Below are 20067 nucleotides of genomic sequence, written 5' to 3'. Positions count from 1 at the left end.
TGGTTTGGTTTTTTTTTTTTTCCCAAGAATTCAGCTTTAGTTTAACTGAATTGTTTAAATTTTAATCTTTGTTATTCTATGCACGGTAACTTAAAAAACAAAAACGAGAACAATAACAGGTTTCAAAGGCCAATAAGGGAAGAGCGAATTCGTTGGAGTTAGTAATGCTGCAAAATGGTTGCCAAGGGAACTTTCTTCTTATTGGAAAAGACACAGGCATGAGGACTGCAGATTTGGGGATGTGCCCACACAGCTGGGATCTTTCTCTATATTTTTTTGTTATGAACACAAAAAGAGAAAGGAAGACAGAGTTGCCACAGGAAGTAGAAAGTGAAGTTTTCTCTTGGAGACACTGGGTAGGTAGAGAGTTTAAGAGCAAATTAGGAAATCTAAGTGAGCAAATGAGCATCTTTTCTTTGATAATTCATTAACAAGGAGTTAAGAATATTTAATACTGAAGGTACGCTAAACCCTCAAAATGGCTGGTACAGACAGAAATAATCTCTGGGAAATTGTGGACAGATTAGAGCCCAGAATTTTTTAATGTGCAAAGCTAAGAGAAAATTTTTAAAAATTGTCCTTAAAAGATAAGCATGATTAAAAATAGTTGAAACATAGTAGGTAAAGAAACAACTTTTTTCTAGAGGAATTTCTTTAAATCTTATTCTAAATTGTGTAATACATTGTAAGCCAAAATGTGAGATCAGTATTTATGCTGTTGTAGCAATTATATTTTGCATCAAAAAAAAGCAGTTTGTTGGATTGCAAACATGGCACTTACCTCACAGGGCTATTGTACGTGTCAAATGAGATAATATTTGTAAAGCACTTGGCATAGTTCTTGGCACACAGTTGGCACTTGGTCAATGCTTATTCCCTTCCTTCCCCAATCCTTAGAGAGGAGTATGGCCATCTAACACACCAAGATTTTACAGGATGAGATACAAACAATGCAAAGTAAGAAGGGGAGAAGGGAGAGGAGGTGGATCAAGGAGGAGGAAAAGGAAAAAGTGAAGGAAGAAGATGTGGAAGAGGAGGAAAGTGTGGGGAAAAGAGAAGAGGAAGAAAAGGATTTCCCCTTGCAATGTATTTCTCTTCCTTTGTACAGAGCCCAGTTCACTGTTCTCATGTCCCCAGTGAGAATTACTGCAAGGAATAATCAGTGACTCTTAGGAAGCCTTTTTTTCCCTTTTCGTCATCTAATCACCTTATAGATAATGTCAAGGTAGACTTTCAGATGCAGAAAGGAAAATGGGTAAAAGTCAGCACGCAATGTTTTCTTCTTTCTCTATGAGATTCCTGGTCACATCTTTCCAAGTTTTGTAAAAGCCTCCTATCACAAATGTAAGAATATATGACACACTAACAAAATAGAATGTTCCCACAGTCTTTATTCTTTTCTGATCTCAATGTGGCTTTCATAGTCTCTAGTGGTGGTAACCTCTTTTCTGGAAACTTTGTCCTGGTGCAAAATTGGAAGGAAAGACTTGGCTTTCTTGTTGAACCTCTGGTCACAGGTCAATGTTCATCCACATTTGCAGGTCCGGTTTGCTGGACAGTGGTGCCAAAAATGTGCAAAACAGATGACAGATGTGCTCTGAGATGTTTAGATGTTATTGCATAATCTACAAACAAGACAGCCTTTGGATCCCAAGGAAAGCACTCCTAAGGGAAAGTCACCCCAGGAGAGACCAGGAAGTAATCAAACTGTATTCAAATACTCCACACACATTATCAACTAGAAAACATTCACTCTGGAAGCAGTTTTCAAATTTCCTGCTAATGGCTCTCTTAACTCTTTGCATTCCATAATGGGTTGTTATCAGAACTGGTTAATCTTAGGCACACCCCTGTGAATGCACCACTATTTCAGCTGAGAAAACAGCTAGTTAAGTCAGTCCTTCATTCAACAAACACTTATTAAATGTACATGCCAGGTGTGCTGGGAAACCAAAAGAGGCAAATCACAGTCATTGCCCTCAAGTAGCTCACTCTCTAATGGGGAAGCCACACGCAAGCAAATCGATGTATACAAGCTACCTAAAGCATAAAAAAGAAATAATTAACAGGAGGAAAGCACCAGGGACAGGAGGGGCTGGGAAAGGCTTCAAATTCACTGATAGAACTCAGAGACTAAAATAGTTTTTACTATGTTAGAACTTTCTTATTTCACAGGCAGTTATCACTGGAGTAGAAATCACCTCTTCCAATGTAGGATCATTTAGTGCAGTATAGTATAGCAGAAAGGAGTGGATTTGGGAATCAGAGAACCTGGGTTCAAATCCTACCTTCACCAATTGCTATCTGTGTGACCCTGGGCAAGTCACTTTATCTGTATGGCTTCAGTTTTCTCCTGGCTTCCAAAGATCACTTCTGGCTCTAACCCTGCAATCTTTCATTTTACAAATGAGGTAATTGACACCCAGAAAGCTCCCACAGTGGCAGGGCGAGGAGTAGATCCTAGGGCAGTTAGATGGCAAAGTAGATAGAGCACTAGACCTGGAGCCAGGAAGACCTTGGTTCAAATCTGGCCTCGGACATTTACTAGCTGTGTAATCCTGGGTCAGTCATTAAACCCTGTTTGCCTCAGTTTTGTCATTTGTAAAATGAGTTGGAGAAGGAAATGGCAAAGCACTCTAGTAATTTTGCCAAGAAAACCCTAAATGAGGTCACAAAGAGTTGGACAGAACTGAAATTGTTCGGAGAAAACTTTTCTGCTCAGGCTGACCTAAGACCCCTGAGCCATCCCTTCCTGTTTCCCCGACTCTGAGTGACAGTTTCTGGTTTTCTCTAATCCTGTTTCCAAGAGGAATAACACAGCATGTTTGCAGGATGAGATGTGGAAGGGATCTTTGAGTTTATTTAATCCAATCTCCTCATTTTAGAACAGAGGAAACTGAAGTCCAGTGGATTTAAGTGATTTGCCCAAGGTTACATAGATAATAAACCATGATTTGTACTCAGTTCCTGTGACCTTTGTACTAGGTTGCTTCAGCAGCTAGGTGGCCAAGTGAATAGTGTACTTGGGTTAGAATGAAGAAGGCTTATCTTCCTGAGTTCAAATCTGTCTCAGACACTAGCTGTGTGATGATGCTGAGCAAGTCCCTTTAATCTTCTTTGCCTCAGTTTCTTCCTGTGTAAAATGTGCGGAAGAAGGAAATAGCAAACAACTCCAGTATCTCTGCCAAGAGAACCCCAAATGGCTTCACAGAGAGACTGAAATAACTGAACAACAAACTCAGACTTTAGATCTAACATTCTTTCCCATATACCATAGTAGGTCTTTCCTAGTGCTAATATTCTATGAATCTTTTATTTAAACTTGTAGAAATTCTTAAATGTTCTAGTTATAGCACTCCTATGGGACTCATATCTATGGTCCTGGTCTCACGGTCTCGGGCAACCTTGAGGGATCAGATTTTGAGTACTGTCACTCAGAGGTTCCCACCAGTGTGATTCTTTTTAATAGCCAGCAAGACTTCAATTAGCTTTTAGAAAAGGCTATTTAACTAAAATGACATGTGGAGAGCTATTGCAACAAAAACACCCCAATCATCCTCCTTACAAAGCCTGAGGCATACTCTTCCCACAAATAAATACAGTCTGTGGGAAGAGTGAGCTTAAAGATGGAATATGATGGTAGTGAGTCACAGGTGTCTAGAATATGTGTGGCCAGAGGGTAAACTCAAAACTCCGGTTATTGACAGTCTTTTCTTGAGCCCATAGTGAGAATTCTCCTCTGATGTCATTCTCCTCAAAGCTGCTTCATCCGTCAGATAGCTAATCTTCTAAATCTTCTCAGTCCATGTTGGCATTTGTCCTAAGTATTTCTAGAGCAGCTTTTGCTTTAGCGGAAGACTGCCTGCTTCTTCTTGGTATATCTCTTTACTCTTATATAAATGAGAGTAAATAAATAAATAAATGGGAGAGGCTTTGACTGGAGAGCCCTTCTCTCCAGTGACACAATAAATGGGGCAGGAAGGGGGAGGAGAAAGATAGAGACTTTCTTTCCCCAAAAGAGTAATTCCCTCTCAGGGTCCTGAATCCCTGGAGTCCTCCACAGCTGGTTAGTCCACTGAATGGTCACTTATGAACTGATTACCCTTTTTATAGAGAGGTCCAGAGGTGATTCTTTTAGTTAACCATAAGATATTGTCTGTCTGATATGCCGTCTACTTTTAAATTATCTGCCAATATTCTATATGTCTATTTTTTATATGCCTAGATATTTACAAGGTCCCCACCTCAATATAATGTATACAGGTGGTGTAATGTATATACCAGACACTATACTAAGCACTAGGGAGATAAAGAATGTCTGGTATATAGTAAGAGCTTAATAAATCTTGTAGGCTAACTGACATTACTTGCTTCCATCTTAGCCAAAATCCTCTCAAATTAATTAAGGATTTATTCACACCTAGTTTGCTTGTTTGATTGATTGATTCAATCCAAGTGCCTGGGCCTCTCTGATTAATTGGGTTTGAGGTAGGACCTCTACCCTCACATAAGCATGAAATCTATTCAACTGGTTACAGAAAACTTTATTTCCATAGGAGAGAATGATAGCTGAGAAACTGAGGAACAGAGAAGAGCAAACATTTGCCTGGGGCATGAAGGGACAAATCTTAGTGACTCATAAATAAGAAACTCATGAAGATTTATGAGAAGTTGGGTATGAAAGTTGGCAATATCTACCAGTTTGTGTGAAAATCGTCCAAATAGAAACGCTAGTTAGAACCTGATATAAGGAATACTTTTCAATAATAATATGCTGGTTATTCTTCCAGTGAATTAAGCATTAACAGGATTTCTTGAGGAATAAAAATATCTTATTTCTCTCTTTTAATAGATCCCTGGATAGAATGTTGTTTGCCACCTATCAGTGTTAAATCACAATAATAGTCATCCTATTTGTCCTGACATTTTAAAGAGAAAAGCTCTCTTTATATATTTCAGTATTTGTGAGTGCCCCTTATAGACTGGTAGCACATTTCTAAATTCCAATTTGGTCCAACAATAGAAATTGCCTTGATAGGTCCATAATATACATAGTAAGAAAATTCCTAATCCAATTTGTAGGTCTCTAGATTCATGCAATAGCTCATTCTTCTTTATAATTGGGGGTTGAGAGTTGGTGGTGGCAGCAGTTGTAGTGGTGGTGGTATTGGTGTATGTGTGTGTGCCTGCATGTTCATGTGCTCGTAAGTTTTACTCATTTGGGATTAGTTACACAAGGATGTGAAATAATACAATATATTCTTCATCAGGAAAGATTTCCCTTTCATTTGTTGGATTATGTTCTGGATCGGATGTCAGTGGACGTCTGTTCAAATCATTACTCTTCAATTTCCTAGGTGAGCCCATAAACTAGGTGGCACAGTGGGTAGAGTATTCAGGAAGACCCGAATTCATATCTGGACTCATACAACTACTGCGTGTGTGATCTTGGACAAATCATTTAACTTCTGCCTCAGTTTCCTCAAATGTAAAATGGGGATAATCATAGTACTTGACTTCTGAGTTTGTTGTAGGGATCAAATGATATATTTGTGAAGTGCTTAGCACAGTACCCGGCACGTAGTAGGCATTTAAAAATGCTTGTTTCTTTCCTCGTGCTAGGTAGTGCAGTGGATAGAGTACCAGACCTGGAGTCAGGAAGATCTACATTCAAATCCTGCCTCAGATACTTGCTAGCTGTGTGACCCTGGGCAAGTCATTTCACCCTATTTGCCTTAGTTTCCTCATCTATAAAATGAGTTGAAGAAGGAATTGGCAAACCACTCCAGTATCTTTGCCAAGAAACCCCCAGTGGGGTCATGGAGAGTTGGATATAACTGAAACAACTGAATAGCAAGCACATTATTTAGTGTCTTTAGTCCCTCAGTTTCCTTATTTATAAATTAAGGGTTGAATTATCCTTTCTAGTTCTAAAGTCAATAGTGCATAAAATCAGAAAGAATTTTTAATAATCTTTCTGAGAGCTACAGTTACACTGTTTATTTCCCTACTGTGTGTGTGTGTGTGTGTGTGTGTGTGTGTGTGTGTGTGTGTGTGTGTGTGTGTGTGTGTGTGTGTGTGTGTATACTTTGGAGAACCTGCCAAAGAGATCTTAATGTGGCTTTCTTCAAAATTGAATTGTTCAATTTACCAAGCATTTATTAAGAACTTACTATGCATAAAACACTCTGCTAGGTGCTTTACAATTCCTGCCTGTACATAGAAAATTAAATGCAAATATTTGCATATTTACACATCTACATATATAGACAAATCTATACATACACACATATATGTATATGTGTATGTATACACACACACACAACTTGTGGAAGGGGGGCACTGTTCTAATATAAAGAGAGTTTATAACTAATAGAACTGGTTTTCGGAGCATACGATGGAAAGGTAGGGTGAAATGGGGTAGGGACGTGTGAGAGATAGGCCTGACATGGATGGGTATGTGGTATTGGGAAAATGGTGACTATGGCAGGGAGCTTTAGCCCAGGCAACATACGATTCAGAAGGGCAGCAGATTGTCATACCCTTCATAGAAAGAATTGAAATGTTGATTTAATAGATTATCCCTGAGCAAGAGATATGAGGTTTTGTGTGTGGGAGGGGCAGGGTTTAGATTTCTTTAGATGCTGAGTCCTTGTCCTGACCTGATGGTCAAGGCAGGAATATATAAAGTTCTGGAGCCTTTGGTGGCCCAACAGGTTTTTGTCAACACACAAACTGATTGTGTGCCATTTCTGTGGAGAATGGAATGTGCTGTCAATGGCCATTTAGGGTGCAGAAATATCGAGCATTTGCAAAGACAATGATATTTGAATCACAGAAGTTTTTGTAAATTTTCTTTTTTTAATTATTAATTTATTTGTTTTCAGTTTTCTACAGTCACTTCCATAAGTCTTACATTTTCTTCCCCTCCTTCTCATCTCCCTCCCTGAGACAGCATGCAATCTTATATGGTTTCTATCCATATGTTCTTATTAAGCACATTGTCACATTAGTCGTGTTGCATAGATGAATTAAAATGAATGGGAGAAACCATGAGAAAAAACAAACCAAAACAAAACATAACACAAGAGAAAACAGTCTGCTTCATTCTATGTTCCAATTCCATAGTTCCTTCTCTGAATGTGGATGGCATTTTTCCTCAAGAGTCCTGTGGGGATGTTTTAGGTCCTTGCATTGCTATGAATGGCTAAATCTACCAGAAAAATTCCTCGCACATTGAGGCTGTTACAGTGTACAATGTTCTCCTGGTTCTGCTCATTTCACTCAGCATATAAGTTCTTCCAGGCCTCTCAAATGAATCACAGAATTTCATAGTTGGAAATGACCTTAGTGATTATCTCATTCAATCAATACCCAAAATACTTTTTCTCTTCACCTCAATTCATCCATCCTGTTTCTGAAGATAGGTCTGGCAATAAACCAACTGGTCTTTGGCATGCTAAAGTGCACTTTAGAGATTCCAACCATGAAAAACGATTGTGATCCATCTTTGCCCTTCTCCATTATGCATCCCCCCAACCCCATGAGTTACAGTTCCAAGCCTGGATGCTCTCTTATGTGAGTATCACATATTTTCTTATTTGTTTCTTCCTTATTTTTCTTGTTTGATTGGGACTGTGATGGTATAGGGAGCTCCAAGCGAGCACTTTCCTCTTCCAATACAGATTATCCCTTGCTCTGAAATTTATAGCTTTAGAGTTTCCTGGAGGCACAAAGTAGATTAGTGACTTGCCCAGGGTCATATCAATCATTGTATGTCAGAGGTGGGTTTTGAACATGGGTCTTCCAGATTCTGAAGTCAGCTTTTTGAATTGGGAGGACAAGAATTCAAATCCAGCCTCAGATGCTCATACTGATTGTATGACTCTGGGCAAGTCATTTAAGTGCTGTCTACCTCAGTTTCTATACTTATAAAATGGGGATAATGACAGCACCTAACTCCCAGGGTTGTTGTGAAGATGAAATGAGATAATATTTATAAAGTATTTTACAAACCTTACAGCTACAAATATATAAATATAATCAATACATATAAATGACAGCTGTTATAGCACGTTGCTTCCCAAGGCTCTTCCTTAAAATCCCTTATGAGTAAATTTTAAAGTAAATTTCTGCTTAATTCTCCCTGTATTTTATCAAACATATCTAAGTGAGTTCTTACACATCAGGTAAGTATATATTGCACGCATTTCTAATTAAAGAATTGGTTCCATTTTAGTGGCTCAAAAGGCCTTTAGAGGTCACTCAGTCTAATCCCCTAATTGCGCCTCTCAGGCCCCCAATTTCCTCATGATTCCAAGTCTTCACGACTATTACATTCCCTTTTGTACCTCTGCAAGCCTTTAGACCCAGTTTATTACAAAGTCATTTTATGGTGAATTTTTCTTTCCTCTCTCTCCTCCACTTCATTTTTTTTCTTTTTTTGGTTCCACATAGAAATTGAAGTATTGGACAAAATGCCTTTGGAAAACAAAGAAAAAGAAAGGAAAGGAAAGAAAAAAGAAACACTTGAAGATGAACTTCCTTAAGTATATTTGATAAAAGTATTTAACAAAATTCCATGTTTTCCAATATTTTTAAAATAATCTCTAATAGATTTGCAGTTTCTAATAAAATTTTTCAATACTAGAGGGTAACATGGCCTTTTCTTTCTCTATTTTCCCAACACCCAATGGAATGGCTCTGTTGTGTCATCTAGCAATAACCTGGTTTCAGGGAAGCCACACATTAACTTTTAATGGTACCAGGTTTATGTTAATCATGCAATGGGGACTTGTAGCATTAGTTGTGGTTGCTGCAGCTGTGTATACAGAATTAATTAGTTACTTGTCAGGAGGAGGGCAGTTAGGTCACTGTGGCTTCTCTTTGCATCCTTTCCCCCCTGTCAGAACCTTACCGTCTTCAGAATATTTGTAACAGACCCTAAAATCTCCTCTTGATTACCCTTAAATGTCAAAACAGAAGCTACTTTATGGGGCTCTGAATAGCAAGGGTAGTGTTGCTGTCCTGTGGTAGGATGAAGGCCAGGATCCAGGTCTCTGCCCTTTGTTTGAGGGACCAGGACAGATTCATTTCAACCTTTAGATACAAATTCCCACCCTGCAGTGAGAAGACAAGTTGGTTTGTATTTAGCTTAGAACTTTTCTCAGGGCATTATGGTTGTACTCTGATGTGTACATAGGATACCCACAGGCCTCATATTGACTTAGTTTTAACATGTGAGGGTATCTATATTTTATTGAATTTTTATTTGTTTTGTTAAATATTTCTCAGTTACATTTTAATCTGGTTTAGACCTTATTGGGAGTGTGACACTGTGTGTTTGACACTTCTGGGATCAAGGCTAGAACATTGTACTTGGATTTGGGAAGGTCTGAGTTCAAATCTTGACTGAGACAATAATTAGCTGTGTGATTCTGGGCAAATAATTTCCCTTCTCTCTATCTGTTTCCTAATCTGTAAAATAAGAGAGTTGGTTTCAATGGATTAGAAGACCTATTACATCTCGAAATCCATAATCCCTCAGGGCTCTATTGACCTTAAACATACCCACCATCTTGACTAGGTAATAACAATAAATAACCAGCATTTATATAGTTCAGCTAGTGGCACAGTGGATAAAGGGCCAGGTCTGGAATTAGGAAGACTCACCTTCAAGAATTTAAATGTGGCTTTGGACACTTACTAGTTGTGTGACCGTGAGCAAGTCACTTCACCCTGTTTGTCTCAGTTTTCTCATCTGTAAAATGATCTGGAGAAAGATATGGTAAACCACTCCAGCATCTTTGCCGAAAAAAAAACCTCAAAGAGGGTGATGAAGAGTCAGACATGACTAAACAATATATATGGCACTTTAAGATTTCCAAACCTTTTCATGAATATCTCATTTTATTCTCATAGCCACCATGGTTCTCAGCTATTATTATCCTCATTTTACAGACAAGGAAGCTGAATGTGACAGTAGTTAAGTAACTTGCCAAAGGTCACACTGTTAGTATATGTATGAGGCTGGATTTGAATTCAGGTGTTCCTGACTTCAGATTCAGTGCTCTATCCACTGTATCACCTAGTTAGCCCAAGGTCTAGATGTGAGAACTATGTTAATGAGACCAAGGTCAGAGAACGATAGGAGCAGAGCCAGGATGGCAGAGTAGAAAGATACATATACTCTAGCGCTTCCCCCACGGCCCAAAAAATAACTGTAAAAAATGATTCTTAACAAATTCTAGAGCAGCAGAAGCCACAGAATGACAGAGTGAAAGAGAATTCCAGCCAAAGGTAACCTGGAAGTCTGACAGGAAAGGTCTATCCCATAGGACACTGAGCCAAGCAGAGCCCAGCCCTGGCTGCATGGCACAGGAAGAACAGGACCAGAACAGGCCTCCAGGGCAGAACCCCCAGCAGGGAGGGTCCCAGATCCCTCAACCCACAAGGGCCAAAGGAAGCTTCAAAGGTTAGTGTGGGAGGGCTTTCCCAGATGGGCAAGAGGGGAGCAGGGTCCCCCCAGCACTGGCCCCAGGTAGTGGCAGAGGCCATGGAAGCAGCACTGGGCAGAAGCAGCCTGGGTCCCTTGTTCAGGCAGCTCAGCTTAAAGCCTCTGGGGGAATTGAGCAGAGGATCTGAATCTCAGCCCTGGGCACAGTCCTGGGGGGAGGAAGAGCACTAGGACCCTCCTCTTGACAAAAGATTCAGAAGTCAAGTAACTGGCTGGGAAAATATCCAAAAAAGGAAAAAAAAATAAGACTGTAGAAGGTTACTTTCTTGGTGAACAGGTGTCTCCTTCCATCCTTTCTGGTGAGGAAGAACAAGGCATACTGTCAGAGGAAGTCAAGGCTTCTGCCTCCAGTACCTCCAAAATGAATATGAAATGGGCTCAGGCCATAGAAGAGTTTGAAAAGTGAGTCAGCAGCTTGCTAAAGGAGAACCAAAAAAATAAAATGCTGAGGAAAACAACACCTTTAAAAATAGGCTAACTCAACTGGAAAAAGAGGTCCAAAAAGCCAATGAAGAGAAGAAGGCTTTAGAAAGCAGAATTAGCCTAATGGAAAAGGAGGTTCAAAAGCTCACTGTACAATATAGTTCTTTAAAAATGAGAGTGGAGTTCAGGGAAGCTAATGACTATATGATAAACCAAGAAGTTACAAAAGAAAATCAAAAGACTGAAAAGATAGAAGATAATGTGAAATATCTCATTGGAAAAACAACTGAACTGGGAAATAGATCCAGGAGAGACAATTTAAAAATTATGGGACTACCTGAAAGTCATGATCAACAAAAGAGCCTAGAGATTATATTTCATGAAATTATCAAGGAAAACTGCTCTGATATTCTAGAACCAGAGGGCAAAATAAATATTGAAAGAATTCACCAATCATCTCCTCAAAGAAATCCAAAAGGAGAAACTCCTAGGAAGGCTGTGGCCAAATTTCAGAGTTCCTGGGTCAAGGAGAAAATATTGCAAGCAACTAGAAAGAAACAATTTGAATATTGTGGAAATACAATCAGGATCTGGCAGCTTCTACATCAAGGGCTTGGAATAGGATATCCCAGAAGTCAAAGGAACTGGGATTAAAACCAAGAATCACCTAGCCAGCATAACTGAGTCTAATACTTCAGAGGAAAAAATGGTCATTCAATGATATAGAGGACTTCCAAGCATTCATGATGAAAAGGCCAGAACTGAATAGAAAATTTGACTTTCAAACACAAGAATCAAGAGAAGTATGAAAAAGTAAACAGGAAAGAGAAAACATAAAGGACTTTCTAAAGTTGAACTGTTTACATTCCTACATGGAAAGATAATATTTGTAACTCTTGAGACTTTTTTCAGTATTTGGGTAAGTGGAGGGATCACACACACGCACACACACACAGAGTACAGGTTGAGTTGAATCAGAAGAGATGATATGTATAAAAAATAAATTAAATTAAATTAAGGGGTGAGAGAGGAAAATATTGGAAGGAGAGAGGGAGAAATGGAATGAGGCAGACTATCACTCATAAAAGAGACAAGAAAAATCTTTTTCAATGGAGGAGAAAAGGGAGGAGGTGAGGGGGAAAAGTGAAGATTACTCTCTTTACATAAGGCTTAAGGAAGGAATAACATGCTTTCTAAATTTGGTATGAAAATCTATCTTACACTACAGGAAAGTAGAGGAGAAGGAGACAAGTGAGGTGAGGGGGGATGATAGAAGGGAGGGCAAATGGGAAAGGGAGTAACTAGAAGAAAATACATTTGGGAAGGGACAAGGTCAAATAAGGGAATAAGAAAAGGGTGGACAGGGTAGGATGGAGGGCAATATAATTAATCTTACACAATATGACTATTATGGAAGTCTTTTGCAAAACTTCACATATATAGCCTTTATTGAATTGCTTGCCTTCTCAGTGGGGATGGGTGGGGAGGGAGGAAGGGAGAGAAATTGGAATTCAAAGTTTTAGAAACGAATGTTGAGAATTGTTCTTGCATATAACTGGGAAATAAGAAATACAGGCAATGGGGAATAGAAATTTATCTTGTCCTACAAGAAAAGAGAAGATGGGGATTAGGGAAGGGTGTGGTGTGATAGAAGGGAGAGCACATTGAGGGAAGGGGCAATCAGAATGCACAGTGTTATGGGGTGGTGGAGAGGGGAGAGACGGACAGAAAAATTGAAACTCAAAATTTTGTGGAAATGAATGTCGAAATCTAAAAATAAACAAATAACACTATTTTTTAAAAAAGAGAATGATGCAATGGTTTTGTTTCCTTTCTTCTCATGCCCTTTCCACTCACCCCCTACACAGCACCAAAGTCAACAATTTTCATAGCCAGAGTCCATTTCAGTGACCTCAGTCGGGAGATCATTTTGGTTGGTTGTCGGTTGATTGGTGATTGGCAGGTTGAATGTATTCATCGTAGTTGGTTCATCACACCTACCACAAAAACAACTCAGAAAGCTTGGGATCTTTACCCTCGAATATACCACCTCTAAGAACAACCTATCTACTACACTAGCTTTAAAGACAGAAAAACTGAGGCACAAAGCAATATTATAAAGATAGCAACAACTGACATTTTTATTTATTACTTTAAGGTTTACAAAGCACTTTGCCCATAATCCTGTGTGATGGGGAGTCCAAGTGTTATCATTCTTATTTTACAGATGAGGAAATGGAGGGTCATGCAAGTGAAGGGATTTTCCCTTCACAACCTAGCTCTAATCTACTGATTGACTGACTTCATTCTTACAGTATAGCCAAACTGGCTTTTTTTTTTTTTTTAAAGTTCCTCCATCTCCCATCTCTGAACCTTTGCAAAAGCTGTTGCCCCATGTCTGGAATGTTCTTCCTTTCCTTCTCTACCTTTTAGAACCTCTAGTTTCTTTCAAGCCTCAGCTCATTTGCCACTTTCTAAAAAGGACTTTCCTGATACTCTGGCTGCTAGTGCCTCTCCCTCAATATTAACCTTGTATTTATTTTGTCTCTATTTTGCAAATATTTATTTATGTCTATGTTGTTTCCCCATGTGGAATGTCAGCTCTTTCAGAGCAAGATCTCTTTTAGGTCTGTCTTGTAAGCTTAGAGTTACTAGAATGGCATTTGGCACCTAATAGGACTTTATAAATGTCTACTGATTGATTGTCTAGGTTCAAATAGCTAGTAAGTGTTGGAGCTAGAATTTGAACACAAGTCTCTCTTGATTATAAATCCAGTGCTCTCTCCACTGCGTCACTGTTTTTTTTTTAAAAACACTTATTTTTCATTTTCAACATTCACTTCTATAAGATTTTGAGTTCCAAATTTCTCCCCCTCTTTCTCCTCCCTTCTTCTCAAGATGGCATGCAGTTTGACATATGCTATACATAGACAATCATATTAAACACGTTTCCACATTAATCATTTTGTAAAGAAGAATTAGAACCAAAGGGAAAAAGCACAAGAAAGAAGAAATAAATAAAAAAAGAGAGAGAGAGAAAATAGTATGCTTCGATCTGTGTGCAGACTCCTTCATTCTTTCTCTGGATGTAGATAGCATTTTCCATCATGAGCCTTTTGGAGTTGTCTTGGGCCATTGCACTGCACAGAAGAGCTAAGTCTAACAAAGTTGGTCATCATACAACGTTGCTGAACTGTGTACAATGTTCTCCTGGTTCTGCTCGCTTCCCTTAGCATCAGTTCATGTAAGTCTTTCCAGGTTTTTCTGAAGTCTGCCTGCTCATCATTTCTTATGGAATGTATTCCATTACAATCGTACACCACAACTTGTTCAGTTATTCCCCAATTGATGGGCATCCCTTCAATTTCCAATTCTTGACCACCACAAAAAGAACTTCAGGCACTATTTCTAATTTGCCTTTCAGTATGTCCATTTTGGAAAACACATTAAGAAGGGGAAATAGCAAGAAACTCTAGTGAAAAGTGCTGGAAGTCTAGTAGTTAAAGAAATCCTCATGATATGAAGTTGCTCAAATTTTACAAGCTGGCCCACTCCTCTGCCCAATCCTCCTTTGTGTTTGATTCAATAACAAGTGAGCTGATGACATATTTGGTTATAGGTCTGCCCAGGTGGACAGTTAGACCACTGCTATGGTTTTTCATAAGTGACCAGCTCAATGTCCTAGTTGGGCAAGGTGGAGGGTTGGGGAAATTGCTATTTCTGTATATTGATACATCCAGATATTAATTCTTAGTTCAAATGATGTCCATAAATCCAGAATGGTTCTTAGTTCTTATATTCAATGATGTACATGAATCCAGAATGGTTCCCAGCCTTACTGAAAACATGCAGTAAGCCTTTATATCCCCAGAATCCTGGATGAATACTATCAAAATATGACTATTCCCTGGTTTTCAACTATTTATTTGACAAAACCTCTAATGTTATCTTTATGGACAAGATAAGGGAAAGTGGGCTGGATGATGGCACAGTTAAATGGGTCCTTTGTGGAATGCCTCAAGGATCTATCTTTGGTCCTATGATATTGAACATTTCATCTGTGAATTGGATAACATGTTCATCAAATTTACAGATGCCACAAAGGTGATAGGGATAGCTAATAATTTGGTTGAAAATCAAGATTCAGAAAGATCTTGGCAGTCTAGAACATAGGGATCAATGAAGTCTTACACTTGGGTTCAGGGAATCACCTTAAAAAGCACAAGATAGGGAAAAAAGATTGCGTGAAAAAAATTTGTGGGTTTTTGTGGACTACAAGCAACGTATTCCAACTGTTTGATTTGACAGTCCAAAAAATGAATATGATTTTAGAGCAGTTTAGGAAGGGAATAATGTCTACATTGAGTGATGTGAGAGTCACACTGTGTGTATCTTGTAAGTGTGTAATTATTTACATGTTGTCTCCTCCAAGCTTTTTGAAATCAGGGATCATATTTGTGTGTGTGTGTGTGTGTGTGTGTGTGTTTCCTTTCTTTGCAAATCAGGTGCTTAGCACAGTGCCTAACATATAGTAAACACTGAATAAATAGTTACTGACTGACGCTGTCAAACAACATTGGAGTGATTGTGTTCAGTCTTGGCCACCACCATTTACAAAGGACATTGACAATCTGAAGAGTGTTCCAAGAAGGGAGACCAGGATGTTAATGGGGCTGGAGACTATGTCACGTATGGATCACTCAAGGAAACTAGGGATGTTTAGCCTTGTGAATAGAAGGCTTAGGGGTGACAGACAGGATAGCTGTTTTCAAGTATATGTAGGGAGAAAGAAGTAAGACATTTGTTGGCCTCAGAGAGCAGAAATAGGGGAAATGTTGTGGAAGTTACAAAGGGATTCCTTGGGGTCAAAATCCTCCAAACTTCCTAACAATTAGAGCCATCCAAAAGTGGAGGAGACTCAGCAGGTAATGGATTCTCCATCCCTGAGGATGTTCAAGTGGAGGGTGGATGAGGGCAGTTTGAAAGTATTTCTCTTCAGAGATGGGTGAGGCTGAATGGCTTCCAGCTCCAAAATTCTGTGGCATAATCAGAATTCTAGCATCAAATCAAACTACTGGATCAACTTTTGTAAAGATAATCTGAGAGAAGATATTCTACCTGAGAAATGAAACATCCCAGCTGGATCTCAGAAGTCTGGGCTTGTACTCCATTGGCATTCTCCTTTATTGTATCCCTGTGACCAAAACACAATTTGCTGAGCTCTTTTGCCAGTGGAATTTACCAGTATATTAGCACTCCCTTCTGCACATCCCTACAGAAGGACTAAGGTGGGTCCTAGTAGATAAGAGCATATCTTTCCCCATCTCTTGGCAACCATGCAATGAAACTTTTGAATTCTCTTTCTTCCAGCTAATCATAAAGACCCTGGGGACCAGCAGTTCCCTTTTAGATAGGAGATTTATCTCTCTCTTTTCTAAGTGGAAACAGGAGAAGAGAAGGAATTATAAACAATTTTAAACCTCTAAGTATTGCAAGGTATCATTTAACTATTTTTGAGCAGAAAAATACCTGAAATTCACAAAACCATTTCAGAATGGGGTAAGGATATCTTAATATACTTTATGTTATCCAAAATAGCTACTTCATCAATGCTACCCCTGGCTCATTAGGGTAGCTAGGTGGTACAGTGGAAAGAACACCAGTGCAGGAGTCAGGAGGACCTGAGTTCAAATCTCACCTCAGACACTTGACACTCACTAGCTGTTTGACCTTGGGCAAGTCACTTAACCCCAATTGCCTCATCCTGGGTCATCTCCAGTCATCCTGATGAATATGTGGTCACTGGATTCAGATGGCTCTGGAGGAGAAGTGAGGCTGGTGACCTGCACACAGCCCCTCCCTCACTCAAAACAAAGTCAAGTGCAAGTCATGTCATTATTTCTCTGATGGCATGGTCTTCTTTGGCAATGAAGGACGAACATACACACACTCTTGGCTCCTAATACAATTCATTATTCAAAAATAAATAGGGAAACCTCAGAAACAAAAGTGTGATTTCAGGAAAGATGTATGAATGTGCTGAAACAAAGAATCATTAAATCTGAAAATGAAATTTTGATTTGCTTTTTTCTTCTCTGTAGAAACAACAAGTCTGGCTAAATAACTATTGCCAGTTACCCTAAAGGGTAATATGACAAACTCAAAATAGTCCAGTGGCTCTGAGATCCCATCAATTTGAATGTTCCCTCCAGCAAAGCAAATCACAACCCATCCAGTTGTGCACTTTCTATGGAATTCTTATCCACCATAAATTCTTTCCAACATGCTGCGGGCCTTCTTGCAACATCATGAGGATGCCAGTGGAGTCCATAGACTGTCCCATGGTTTTCCTGCTAAATAACTAGCCCATCTTTTTTTGATCCTACATTTTTATGATGACATCCTTTTACTCTCATTCTCCTTCATAGGTCTTCATTTATTACGCATTGTAGACCCACTTATACATACTATGGACCTCTCTATTACACTCAGAGGAACATCAATTTTTATTCATTCGAGTCCCTGATTTGCAGTTATGTAACAGCATCCCTTTAAAAGCATGCATTGTAAAAGTATCAATTGCAGTTAGATCATGGGACTTGGAGGTATAAAACAACTTTTTCCTTACTCAATACTATTTAGGAAGGATTAAAAACTCACAGAGTCAACTATACATTTTTTAGTCATACAACGTGCAGCTCTTCAATAAATAGTTGATGACTGATTGAATGTAAGTTGGGCACTATCTCAGTTTGATGCTTCAATCCAAGGGGTAGTGTTCCCAAAGTTTCTTGTGAGTCACTTGTTTGAAATTCACACATATTTCCCCCTAGAAATAATGCCATATGTAGTGATTAGGTTCCCAGGGTAGCCCACACAACCCATGCCATATCTAAATTATCTTCCATTATAATCCTCTTTGGATGTCTGGATTTGAGCTCAGGAAGATGAGTTTTTCGGATTCCAAGTCTAGTGTTCTATCCTCTATGACACCTGGTGTATAATAAATGTTGAAATGCTTTCTAATCTGTTCATTCATTCATCTACTAGTTGATGATCTACATTCCTTGAGGGAGTACTGATGGAGTGATAGAAATCTAAAATCCTTGCCTTGGTGGATATAGATTCATATGTGTATACTCCTACCACAGACCCAGAGATCACAGTCCACTTACACTTCCATCCTGTGTGACTCCTATCCATATCTTTCTTTAATTCTTCATACAGGATTTATCCAATGTTCCAGAGACCTTGTCTCGGAAGTTCATATTTCATTTTCACTGGTCCTTCTCTGATTGTATATGTCCTGACTGATCTATTTTATGCCATTTCTTGTATATAAATCATCACTGGTAATACACTACAGTCTGTTTCCACCTATTATGTCTATATCTATATCCATCTCTCTATCTGTCTTTGCATTGCCCTTTGGATCATCTGTGATTTTGAATTTTCATGATTAATTGCTGTTAGCTTCACCAGAAAATATTGAACTTTAAAAGATACCACAGAAGGTATCTTATTTCAAATGTGTCACAGCCCATACAATTCTGGGCCTATGTCATTGTCCATCTATAAAAGATGGACCTGCTAAAGAAAGTGTTCTGGTAAGCTAACTTAATGACCTGATTCTGTATCTTCATGACATAATCTAAGCAATAGGCATTCTTCATCCAGTTTGTTTTTCTTCTGTGCGTTGCCAGGCCAATGTCTTTGGAATGCTCATATCCTTAGGAAAATATCTGTGTTCTTGTGCAGAGGGAAGAGTATACTGGCTCTGGAGTCAGAAATCTTGTCTCTGATGCTTGCCACCTATGTGCTCTTAAGGACTCACTTAACTTAGCTGGGCTTTGATTTTTTAATCTGTAAAATGAACAAGTGAGTGAGTTAGACTAGATGATCTTTTTCCAGATCAAGATCTCTTAATTGCATGTGTGTGTGTGTGTATGTGTGTGTATGTAAACAAGACCATTGCTGTTCCTTCTCACCATTTTTCTCACTGGTTCCTCCCTAACAGAAAAATGTCATAAGTGAAGATTGTTTTCCATGTGGCATCAAGAAAATGGCATTTGGGAGGAGTGGGGTAAGGGAAAAAGACCTTCCCTCTCCCCTTCAATCACACCAGGTACTTAAGGTGAAGCCAGCCAGGCTGGGGTCATCAGCTTCTGTGAATTACAGCGAGGCAGGCCTGTGACTCATGTAAAACTCTGCTATTATCCTTTGTAATGGAAGGGTATCTATATTGGTTGTATGTGGGTGCAGATTTGCCTCCTGGGAAGGCGGCACAATGAGGACCATGCAGAAAACGTGCATGTGTGTGTTTTTAGCAGGTCTTGTTCCACTAGATTCATTTCCCTTGAAAGGGGATTTTGAGTCAGTTACCGTGTTCATTTCTAATGCTACGTACTTCAGTGTCTAGCAGATCTCTGGTTTCCTTCAAGTCCTTTCTCCCACTGCTTTACACAAATGCACAGCATTCAGTGTTTTTCTTAAAGAGAAAGGAAATTCCTCATGTCTCTTCCCCTACCAGTGGCTGGCTTACAGCACACTCCTTGCGGTGCTCCCTTAGAATTGCTTGGCCATTATTTCAAGATTCCAAGTCAAAAATAACTGAGCCAGCTAAAATGGCCCAAGGTGGTTTTGGAAAAGAAGAATGTAAACACTTGAACTGAGACATTGGTCAGAATGCTGAGGCCGTCCATTCTTCCCCTGTTTGCTTTTCAGTGATTAATAAGAAATTTCCTTATACCTTAGCAGTTAAACTATGCTTCATTTGGATGCAGTGTGTTCCTGAGTGTAAAGTATGTTTTTCTGAGGTTCTACTGTTCTTTTTGAAAGTTACTGACTCTTAAAAGAAATTAAAATGAGTCATAAATCTTGAGGTTCCAAGGGACAACGAGAGGTCATCTTGTTCAGTCCCCTGACATCAGGTATTATTGGTCTTTTACCAATGAGGAAACTGAGGGGCATAGAGAGGAAGTGACTTGTCTAAGGTCATATAGTTAGTAAAGTGACAGACCTTGTATTGGAAACCAGGCCTCCTGGCTCCCAGGCCACTTAGTCTGAGATTAAGTTTTCAAGAAAGGGCATTTAGGACTAAAGTGGCCCATATGTCTACATGACAAGAA

This window comes from Notamacropus eugenii, chromosome 3, assembly GCF_028372415.1.
Source record: "Notamacropus eugenii isolate mMacEug1 chromosome 3, mMacEug1.pri_v2, whole genome shotgun sequence".
NCBI lineage: Eukaryota > Metazoa > Chordata > Mammalia > Diprotodontia > Macropodidae > Notamacropus > Notamacropus eugenii.
Note: the sequence above shows the minus strand (reverse complement) of the source record.